The sequence below is a fragment of the Hydra viridissima genome, unplaced genomic scaffold, assembly GCF_058129835.1.
Source record: "Hydra viridissima isolate aposymbiotic clone 2 unplaced genomic scaffold, HvirCarnegie_v1 scaffold_12, whole genome shotgun sequence".
NCBI classification, from domain to species: domain Eukaryota; kingdom Metazoa; phylum Cnidaria; class Hydrozoa; order Anthoathecata; family Hydridae; genus Hydra; species Hydra viridissima.
Window position 1 is genome coordinate 1,897,401 of NW_028324311.1, and position 12,302 is coordinate 1,909,702.

The following is a 12,302-nucleotide window of genomic DNA, read 5'->3' on the forward strand; positions in this document are numbered from 1 at the left end:
TTCCCAGTTAACCACAGGCTTCGTAAAATATTTAATAGAAACACAATCAAAATTAGTTATTCTTGCATGCCAAATATAAAATCCATTATTAACTCTCACAGCAAAAACATTTTGCAAAATGAGGCAAAAACTAATGAAATGAAATGCAACTGCACTGACAAATTGAAATGTCCAATGAACAACCGTTGCCTTTCCAACAACATCGTTTATCAGGCCACCGTATATTCGAACAATACGGAATGTAAAGAAAAAGTGTATATAGGACTTAGCGAAACATCTTTCAAAGCTCGGTATGCTAACCACTTAAAATCCTTTAATGCAGTTAGGTACAAGAACGATACAGAGCTATCAAAGGAGGTATGGAAATTAAAAGAAAAAAACTTCACACCTTTTATCAGATGGAAAATTATTAAAAAGTGCAAACCATACAACCCAGCATCAAGAGTTTGTAACCTTTGTTTGAACGAGAAGTTTCAAACTTTGATGTACAAAGGAGATAACCTACTTAATACAAGGAGTGAAATGGTCTCGAAGTGCAGGCACAAGAATAAGCTCCTTATTTCCTCATTTGATACCGAAGATTGATCCTGGCTGGTTCACTTTACGTTTACGTCACATTATACTTTTAAGATTTTGTTTCCATGGAGTCATTAGAACTCACGCCACCGTAATTATAAATGTAATTTTAACGTTTAATTTTTAATTTTGTAATATATGGCTGATGATTGCCGTTAGGCATGAAACTTAAAGTTCCATAATAAAAGCTTTTTTCTTTATCGTTTTTAATTATAATTATAAATCGTTCTGTTTTGAAATTTATATATAATCAAAATAAATTTCCGAAACATCGAGCACTTTTCAACGAACAAGAATTTTGTATTATTTTAATACAACACTACATCAAACGATATATATGTATATATTTATATGTATACACACTACCGGGAAATTGAGACCAGTGATGAGAAAACAGTAATTCTATTAAAAATCAATTAAATCTATCAGTTATATTTTCGTCTTTTTTTTTTTTTTCGATCTCAGTGAATGAATAAGCTACAAATAGAAGCTGAAATATACTTTATTTAGCTTTCTTCAAAATATTTCTAAACAAATAGAAAATTTAACAAACATTAAAAAGTTAAATTATAAGGTCTTTATTATTTTACACAAGTTTCAAACTTTGCGTTTATCAAAATAACCGCCACGTTTCTTCATTACTGCTTCACATTTCTTGGCATACGAAAAATTAATTTGTTTAAAGTTTCCATGGTTACAGCTTTCCAAGCCTTTTGCAGTAACTCCCATAAATGTTCCTAAGATTTTACATGGAATTTCTTCACATACCGGTCTATTTCATCCCAAAGAAGCTCAATGGGATTGAGGTCTGGTGACTAAGTAGGCCAGTCCATTAAACTAAGGGTTTTTTCTTGTACTAGTTGATTAAGATAAATTGTACAAAGTTTAGATTTGTGCTTTGGGTCATTATCTTGCATAAAAGCAGGCTGGCGTCGAACCACCATTCGATAAGCAGATGGAACGGCATGATTCTCCAAAATTTCTCTATATTGCTCCTTTTTCATAATTCCACGAACTCTGATCAAATCTTTTATTTTGTGACCTGCAAAACAACCCCATACCATTATTGAACCTCCTCCATGCTTAACAGTAGGCACAATGCACTGCGGAATGTAAAATTCATTCTGGTGCCGGCGTAAGAATATTCTTCTCTTGTTCCCAAATAATTCAAATTTGGACTCATCGCTTCATACTACTGTTTTCCATTGACTTATTGTCCAGTTGGCATGTTTGCGAACCCATTGTAGTCGTTTCACCTTGTTTGCTTTCCTTAGCAACGGTTTTTTGGCAGCTACATGCCCCCTAAGTCCAGCTTTCATCAAACGGTTTCTTATTGTCCGGACGCAAACAAGTTTTTCAGCAGTTTTATTGTATTCTCTAATTATTTGTGGAGCTGTTAATTTTCTGTTTGACATAGACAATCTCGTTATACGACGGTCACCATGCTCATCTATCTTTCTAGGCTGTCCAGTCGTGGTAAGTCACAATATTGACCAGTTTCCTTTAAACGCTTGATTGTATTGTGAACTCCAATATTTGATATTTTCATTCTTTTGGCAATTTTTCTTTCTGAAACCCCTTCTTCATCAAGTAAAACAATGCGAACTCTCTGTTCAAAGCTTAATTCTCGAACTGGAGCCCTTTTAGTATGACAAAATAGAAACTAAAAAAAAACAGTTCAAATAATGCAATATTTGTATATTCATTTGCAAGTCATTATATACATTATATTGGATCTACATAAAGTATCTACAAGAAGCTACCAATGAGAAAAACTATATTCAATATCAATTACAAGTCATTAATCAAAATTAAGTAACAGTTAAAAATAATACTTGTATTGTCTTTTATGCTGTAAGAACTCGTCACATACACTTTTGTTTACTTTTGTTTGCATAAGCAAATTTTTGGGTGCAAAAATGCTCATACCTATTCTATCCACTCATTTATTGTGCTCTACCCCCCTACCTGTAACTTGAACTCCTTTCAGAAAAATATATATATCGATATTTTTTCAGATAAATATTATCAAAGAAAGTTAAAGGTTCTAAACTGCCAACACAGAGACAAGTATTGTTATGCTTTTTATCAAACCTAAAAGATTTGCACTGGAATGAAGCGTTATTAGCAACTATAGAAAATGTGCTCTTACATAATCAGAAAGCCAATATCCCAACTCTAGAAGGCAGAAACAATATTGGTAGAGTAAGCAAAGATTACTATGAAAAAGGAATTCATTAGTTTGATGAAATTGAAAGATTATAGAAGACAAGAGGAAGAACCTAGAATAATAAAATTTAAATCAGAATTGAATTTGACAATAACATTTTATAAGAACACAGTACTAAAGGACATGGCTGCTAAGAAAAAAGGGATAACTAAAGTTGAACAAGATGCCATTGATGTTGATATTGAATTTATGAAAAGCATGTTGAATGACAGAGTAGCTACGTTGGATAAATTAGTCACAGAAAAGACCAAAAAGCGAATAGAAAGACAAAACATCATCTGGAGCGAGAAGAAATAAACCCGTGTAAACGTACTTTTGAAATGATAAATCTTGAACCAGACACTAGCTCTTGTGAGGATGAAAATATTGAAGAAGTTGCCACCATAGCACAAAGTAGGAAACACAGAAGATTAGTTAAATGTGGCATAGATATCTTTGTTCCTCATGATATATTGAAAAACCCTGATCTTGTTTCATGCAGTAACATGAAACAAGATCAGGGTTTTTCAATATATCATGTATATATTGAAAAACCCTGATCTTGTTTCATGTTACTGCATGAAACAAGATCAGGGTTTTTCAATATATACATGATATATTGAAAAACCCTAACAACATCTCATCAACCAAACTTAGTGCAATTGTGTATTCCCTTGTAGCATCATATGGCAGTGACCTTTACAAGCTAAGTCTAAATGCAAGGACAGCCCACCAGTATAGAACCGCCATTGTACCTGAAATAAGTTTTAAGATCAAAGAAAATTGGATGCCATCGTCGAATATATGAATAAAGGTTTTACATCTACACTGTAGACATGCATTTTCAGGAAAGAGAACTGCTGCATGTGTGTCTTTACAGAAGGAATTAGATCGTGCCCTATTCTGGTTTCCTTGTCGAAGGTATGTGGGTAAATTACTTTTGAGTCATTGCTAGGAAATCCAAATATTTTGATCTTTCAAAAGTGAGTCTAATAGAATATACCATTAGTGTTACCTTCAATCAATGAAGAGACACATAATAGTAAAAATCTTCTTTAAAATGTTGGGATGAGTGAACTAACTCTTTATATTTTTAACTTACAAGCTAACATTTATTTACTTTCTTTTTCACTTTTCTTGGTTGAAAAAACATTTCCCTCAACCATTATCAGATGAACAAGCGAAGTATCATTACCCTAATATGATGTTTATAAAAGAAGAACGCCAGCAAGAGATGGCTTATTTTTTTTTGTGAATCTATAATACAATCTTTCACACAAGGTTACTACAAAGAGCTGGTTCAGCTTTTTTTTTTATAATAACTAAGGGATCTGTACCAAAGAACTCCAAGATGCGCTATCCTGGTGCCCTTCACAAAGCAAGATGGATGAGTAAACTCCTTTATACTCTAAAGATTGTGCTTCTGTCTGGAAAGATCAAAGAACATTTTCAAAAAGCTGAAATTGTTACTAGCAACCAAATAAGAAAATTGGAACGATTTTTTGTGTCCGCAGTTTTAGTATATGTGCAGTGGTGGGTTGTTTCTCCTGTACCAGCTAGTGCACTAGTTAATGACTTGATTTTAGTGGAAAACCTGGTAAAATTTGCTGAGCATGACTCAACTCTAGTTCAAAATGCTTTTATGGCATTCAGTCAGCACACTTGATACTTAGCTGAGGAGTTGATTTCATTGGCTCTGTTCTCTTCTATGGTAGCAGTAGAAACTAAAAAGGAAATGAGGAAATCCATTCTTTTCTATGAAAAGACTTCTGTCACAAAGAGAGTTGGACTTAACTTTGAGGGATATGGCAAGCCCTATCTTCCTCCTACAATAGAATATGGTACTCCTTTAATTGACCTAATTGGGCCGAATTCACTCAGAGTTTTTAGCATTTTTGGTATGCCCTATAAATTCCTCTATGCTCCAGCACATGATTGGATTAATAGGGAAGACTATCAAAACATGAAGCTGATTGTCGACAAACTTAAGGAAGTAAATGAGGCAGCAGAGTGTGGTTTAAAGGTGTGCCATGACTTTCTAGGTGTAACTAGGGATGAGAAGCACTTTCAAGATGTTCTCCAAGTAGTAGAATCTGATAGACAACGGAATAATCAGCGAAAGCAATTTTTGCAAAAAATAAGAAATCAAGGTTTCTAGTCCAGAAAAACAAGTAATTTCTTTAGACAATTATACCTTAATACGCCATGTAAAAAAACTTTTTCATATCATCTTGTACTTTGTATAGCTGTATTTAATATAAAAAAACTGTTTTTATTTTCTAAACTCCACCATGGTATTAGAGCGTAGTGAAAATAGTGATTTTTAGGCTGAATTCTGTATTTTAAATTTAACGGTGCTCATTTAATTGTGGATTAATCTTAAAAAAAACATTATATATCTTATTTTTATGACTAAATAAAATACCAAAATTATGAACAGCATCATACGACCAAGTTGGGGCAACTGTCACACCCTAATATATATATATATATATATATAGGTTTGTTTATGTGATTGTCTATTTGCAGCTAGAGCTTCACTACGAGGCTGTTTTTCAGGGCTACTGACTTTTTCAAACTAAATTTTTTAATTAAGTCTATCAACAATATTTTATGGTATTTTTTAAACTCATTAATTATGATCATGACCATGATCATCATGATCATGACCATGATCATCATGATCATGACCATGATCATCATGATCATGACCATGATCATCATGATCATGACCATGATCATCATGATCATGACCATGATCATCATGATCATGACCATGATCATCATGATCATGACCATGATCATCATGATCATGACTATGATCATGATTAACATAATAAGATTTTACTTAAAAGCGTTGATGATGATGATGATCATCATCATTATCATTAAATCAATTTCTGTTGAAAAGTTTATTTTATATATTTGATTGTATAAAATATTTTTTAGTACTAAGCACCGTGGATCCTTTGGATTAAGTGCTTAAAATTTGTTTTTCTTGTGTACTTCAACAACTTTGGTTAATATATAATGTTGTATTGTGAAGATCTTTATAATACTTAATAAACTCTTCACCTGCTTATTGGCTTCATCTAATATTATATCAAAGCAAGTTCTATCATTTTTAAAAAATTTTAAACTTGTATTGTGGGAAGCGTTTTTTTGTTTTTAATATCATCATCTTCATAACACCTCTTTACTTCTTTCTTAGATACTCTGTCAGATTTTCTGTAGTTTCTCTTATATATTTAATCAGCTCATTTACAATTAATTTTCTTCTACATCTTCTAGTTCATCAAATATTTTTCAACTTGCAATATTTTCTCTTTCATATTACATCTATAACAATCCACATCAGGATTTCCAGATGCATTTCCTATTTAAGAAAAACTTATATATAGGTTCCAATTTACATCACCCTACTTTTCTAGGCTGTTTAGATAATGTATCTTAGAGATAAAAATCTCTGTTTTTTATCTTTAGATTTATAGTTACTTTATAAGATCAATCTTAGATAGAAGTTTGTTATCTAATAAAAGTTCACCAACTTTTTATTTCATTTTATCTTAATTTTTATAATCTTATTTCCATCTAAAATTGACATTAAACAATTCATGAAAAGAGTCTCTAAACAAATGTAAAAATAATCCATTTTTACTAAGAAGAACTGGAGATCTAATTGTTAACAAATCGCGATGTGGTAAGACAGCACTACTACTTAATCAACTCATTAATCAGGATGGCTTATAATTGACTCATGGGAGTGTTAGATAATAAAGAAAGCCTCGAAAAAAAAGTTACTAAAGGAAACAATATCAAGATTCTATGAAAAAAATGAAGCAATCGTGCAAATTCCTTTCTTCACTGATTGAGACTTTAGCAAAGCAAATTAAGCAACTATGGGATGATGAATGTAGTTTTATGAGTGAAGGTTAGATGATCAAGACCCTTGAGGAATTATTACAGAAAATAAAGGTCTTGTCATTTTTGACAATGTGTTACAAAAGAAATAAAATATAGGTGAAGCTTACTATACTAATCGAAGACATATCAATGTGGATTGGATCTACTTTGCAAGGAACAATTTTAAACTTCCCAGATGAACGATTCACGAGAGACACAAAAAGCATTAATCATATCTATTATGATTATGTCAGCCAAGACATTCCAATCGTTGAGTTTAAAAAGTTATGCAATGTGACACTCTGGAAACCACGTGCATTTGGTTGTTATAGTAAAGTAACAAATAGAAAATAAAGATGCGGATTTTACATTCCGCTATCTTGATTTTGTGAGCAATAGCACTCTAAGTTTAAAGCTTGGTGAGTGGGCGAGCCACGCTTGGCGAAGTGCACAAAGAGCTTCGTTCCATGACTATTTAGAGTTAAATATTTTTGTTATATAAAATATTTAAAAAATTTTAATGATATTAAGCGTACGTATACTAACTCCATCACTTTCACACGATTTATTTTGTTATGTTTAAAGACAACTGAACCTTTACATTCTTTACAAAGGTATTTAGCTGTAAATAAAACCCTTTTCAAGCCTCGTTTCTATCCACATTCAAACAGTTTCTTATTTGTTAATATTATGCTTGTCTTTTGTTGATAGTGAATAACTCCTTACTTATTCTATTAGCATCTTGAGCATTTTCTTTCCATTTTATTACACAAATACTTTTTTTAATGATTTTTTTTCAAATCTGACGATTCGCAAAATGGCACATATAGCGCTACAATTATAGAAACTTTACCATGTGCTGATGCTGGCTGAATGGTTACCATTTAGAAGTTATTAAGTTCTGTTGCATATACCAAAAACGGATGAAACCATGTCTTATTGGTTGATCACATGGTTAATATTGACTATTTCATATTGAGATATACTCCTGGTCAACTTAAGCCATGGCTAAATGGTTGATTACATGGTTGAAAAGGGCTGAGCTAGATCCAACTTTGGAAAGATGATTCAACAAAGATTGCCACAATTTAATCATGTGTTAATAATTGATTATATGGTCAAACTTATATGGCTAAAATGTACACGTAAAATTCAAAATCTTTAATCACAAGTCTAACCATGATATTAATTCGTCACAATGTAAAAAATGAGCTCAGTCAGCTCCGTCTTGTAAAAACGGTCCAAAATGTTAAACCACTATTTAACCAAATGTTAATGGTTTGTTTATGGAGTGAAAAATAGGATGAGCCACCTCCCGTTCTTTCTAACAACTTCAATATTAGTACTTTTTTTCTTCTTTAAGTTTAAGAACTGCTATCACACAATAGACATTTAAAAAAATTGAACTATTTAGTTAATCTCATTAAATAAAGTTTTTCCATTAAATTGAGAGACGAACTGTAAGTTTGGTAAAATGCACTTTGATGGTTTGATATTTTACTCAAAATTTGAAACATAACTTTTTATTTGACGCTCTCGTTATTTTGAGGAGGGAGAAAAGTTAAAAAACAGCGAGAAGACACACATACAAAAACTTATTCGATAAAACGTTATGAAAAAAAAAAAAAAATTTAAAACAACGATTAAGAAAAGACGCTGTTTAATTCGTCTCAGATCTCATTTAACACTCATCAAAATACTACACCTTTCGCATTTCCTTTCTCATGTTTCCCTGATGATTCAGCCGTCATCTATCAGTTAATCAAGTAAACATAAAGTCAAACCAAGTTGCATTCGAGCGAATAATATTTTTACGAACTCAATTCAACTTCTTAAGTTCCCTCAACTTTTAAAACTATAACTGCCAAATCAGTATTTATTACAAACTCTGGATTATTTTTTTCTTTTATCTTTCCCTCTTTGGTATTTTTATATAAGTTCTTCATTTCGAAGGAATGAAGAACTTATTTTTTTAAGATGTAATCTGTCACTGTCATTTTTTTTGTCATTTTTTAAAGATATAATGTGAACTGTTTTTTTTAGGTTATGTTATGTGTCACACCACATTCTGCGTATAATTTTTGCATATATTCAAAGAAAAGCATTACAATTTAAAACATAAACAATGAGCTGAAATTAGCTGTATTCACACGAAAAGAGAAGTTAAACCACCTCATCCAAATGACCATTTTATCTGATGGGACATGTTACTCTTTGTTACTTAAAACTAGGTAAAAAAAAAGTATATGATTTAAAAAACTCAATCTTGAAAATTGAAAATATTTTATTAAGGATGTTTTTCATATGGCAACAAAGTAAACGTCATGATAAAGAATACGATGAACATTTGCTTTAGTGGAGTATTACAATGGTTTATTGTATAGAATCACTTTTAATAATGACTATGGGGATTCTTTATTCGATGAATGTAACTTTGTCACTGACGTAAGCGTCAAATGAGTAGGTCAAGTTTGCTTTTGAAATGAATTATCTCTCCCTTTTCTCTTCGGCGTGATTTCTAAATTAAATGGTGCTCCTGGATTTAATGATTCTTTTCGAAGCATATTATAACTCCGTTCTCTTTTCCCTGATATATTTGCTGCGTTTAAAAGATGAATATTTCTCTCGCTACAAATCGGAACTTTTTAACTGTGGTAATGCTCTTACGAAAACAAACTGTATTCTAAGTTTAACAATATGAAACGATTTAAAAAAACACAATACCTCGGAAAACTGAACCATTCACATGATTGAATTCTTTCCGTAAAAAACTGCCCAATTGAGATTGTTGATAAAAGACGATACTGTATTTCAATAATATAGAAAATATAGTTTTAATAATATAATTTTTCAATAATATAGTTTTTAGTAATATAGAAAAACCGCTGACGTCAGCAAATTTTACAACAAATTAAAGTATAACTTTGGAACTGATTAAAATTTTAAAGAAATAGTATTATAATTAAAAACTGGTTCATCATATTTCACGGTTGACAGATTTTTCTGCTTTGTTATTTACCTTTTTACTTAATGGGTTTCTCTTTGACAAAACAATTGTTACAAAGTTAAGCTTAATCAGAAACAACGCGTAATTCCTGTTATGAGCGTAAACATACTGCTTCAATCTTAAATTTTTCCTCAGCAATTCTATATTAGTTTTTCTTTTTTTTTTTTTTTCTTTTTAAATATTTAAGCTTGATCCTAGGTGTAGAGTAAAATCAGTAGTTGTTTTTATTTTAATACTACACTAAAACTATTTGAAAATTCAAGGACGTTTTTCAATATACTATGTAGATGGATAATCTAATGGCTTAGACATCCATGAAATTGTCCTTCTAACTTCTTAATGAAAAATAAGGATTTGTCTTGATCATTTTCCATTAATCACGTTCCATCTTTAGTTTCGTATATAAACAAACCCGTTTTGTTGCTTTTTTCTCTAATCTTTTACATGTTTCAAATATTTCAATATGCTTTCGTTTTTGTGAGGGGTGGTGTTTTCTTTAAACAGTTTCTTTCTTCAAGGTTTTGTGCTGCGTTTAGGTTGTTGGGTTTTTACTGTTGGATTTGTTTCAATTTACCGTTAGTGTATGTGTCGTCAATTAATAATCTCGTATAGTGTGATTCGTGTATGCTTTATATATCGTCCGTGTGTGGTTTATATCGTATTTGTATCGTGTAGTTGTAACCTCGTTAATTTCTAACACTTTAGATCATCGTAAAGCTTTAACATCAAAATTTTAATGCAAATACTGACGATATACTAAATGATAATCGTTCTAAACTTTTAAAATACTTAACAAATATTCCTAAATGTTTAACTCAAATATGTTTTTTAAATTCATTGCAACTACAATTAATAGCATGCAATCAAGGCCCTTTCAAAAATTTCTTAACGCTTTTGGAACTCGTGCTCAAAGTGACAACTTTTTTTTAACTATCCTCAACATCCTTTTTCATGCAAATATACATGCGTGTCAACCATCTCGCACATTTTACCGTTTGATAAAAAGTTCGAGTTGGTCAAAAAATTTTAAATCTTAGTTTTAGGTTTCTTTCTTTTTTCTCAAATTTTAGAGTTCTTTTCCTAAGTTTCACTGTTTTTTTGTGAAGAGGAATTCTCTTTCAGCAATCCAAAAGGATAATCAGCTGGTATATAATATTCATTTTGGACAATGGGTTTTTTTTGAAACCATTGCAACAAGTCTCTAATCATTGATGGAAAATTTTATTGGTAAAATTTTTTCTTCAGGCTCGCAATACCTTAAAAAAGTGGTGAGTACGTTTAATATTCAAAGCATTTTATTTATAAAGAGATTTTGCTATTTCATCTTCAAATGGAACTTTTTTTGTAAAATAATGATGTAAAGAACAATAAATGAACCTCAGAATATCTATTGATAAAAACTTTTAGAACTATTAGAAAAACTATTAGGAAACGATTTTCTTTCATAGGATTGATAAAATGAGTAAAATTCAGATATTAGCTAGTTTCGTATATTAGATAGTTTCTGATATTACTTAGATTCAGGTAAAAGCTAGATTCAGATATAAGATTCAGATATAAGATTCAGATACAAGAATCAGATATAAGACTCAGATATAAAACTTAGATATAAGATTCAGATATAAGACTCAGATATAAGATTCAGATATAAGATTAAGATATAAGATTCAGATATAAGATTCAGATATAAGATTCAGATATAAGATTCAGATATAAGATTCAGATATAAGATTCAGATATAAGATTCAAATATAAGATTCAGATACAAGAATCAGATATAAGATTCAGATACAAGATTCAGATATAAGATTCAGATATAAGATTCAGATATAAGATTCAGACAAATCCAGCTGAAAAGTAAAAATACTTACTTTTAATAAAACGGCAACAAGTTTAAATCATTGGTTGTTTAAGTTTCTATTTCTTTGTATTTTTACAAATCAATGGTTTCACCAAACAGTTTAGTTATTTGTTAGATTTTCCCCTCTCATACTTTACCTTTAAATTTTCAGAAATTTAAATTATAGACAAAAAAGAAACCCACTAAATCAATTGGCACTTATAAGTTTCTTTTTTTAATTTTTGATATTTCTTTTTTAAATAATTATAAACATGAAAACACCGCTAAATTAAAAAGTATGTATTTAACAAGGGTGAACGAACTTCTTAAGATTTGATGATAAAAGAGGCAGGTATTCTTGATTGAAGCTTAAATTTTATTTTAAAAAATGTGAGAAATTAAATTCATGTATAATGTTGACGTCATTACATGACGCTGACGTCATTGCATGACGCCGCAATTAAAGTTGTCTTCGATAATATATATTAAGGCTATCTTATCGCTAGGCACAGTAAAAAACCAGGGATAATAGGACGGTGTTGTGCAAAACTAGACCACGCACATTTTTTGCATTTCGGGAAAAACTCTCTTAAAATTTCAAAACTATTTTAAGAACCTTATGATGCTTTCCTCCAGTGAATAAAAATAGAAATGATTGAATGCCCAAGAAGTACACAAGTATTTGTTCCTTTTTAATTTGAATTTAGTGTTTCATATTCTAATTTGTGAGAAGTGTTGGGAATTATTATATTGCTCAATCTACATGG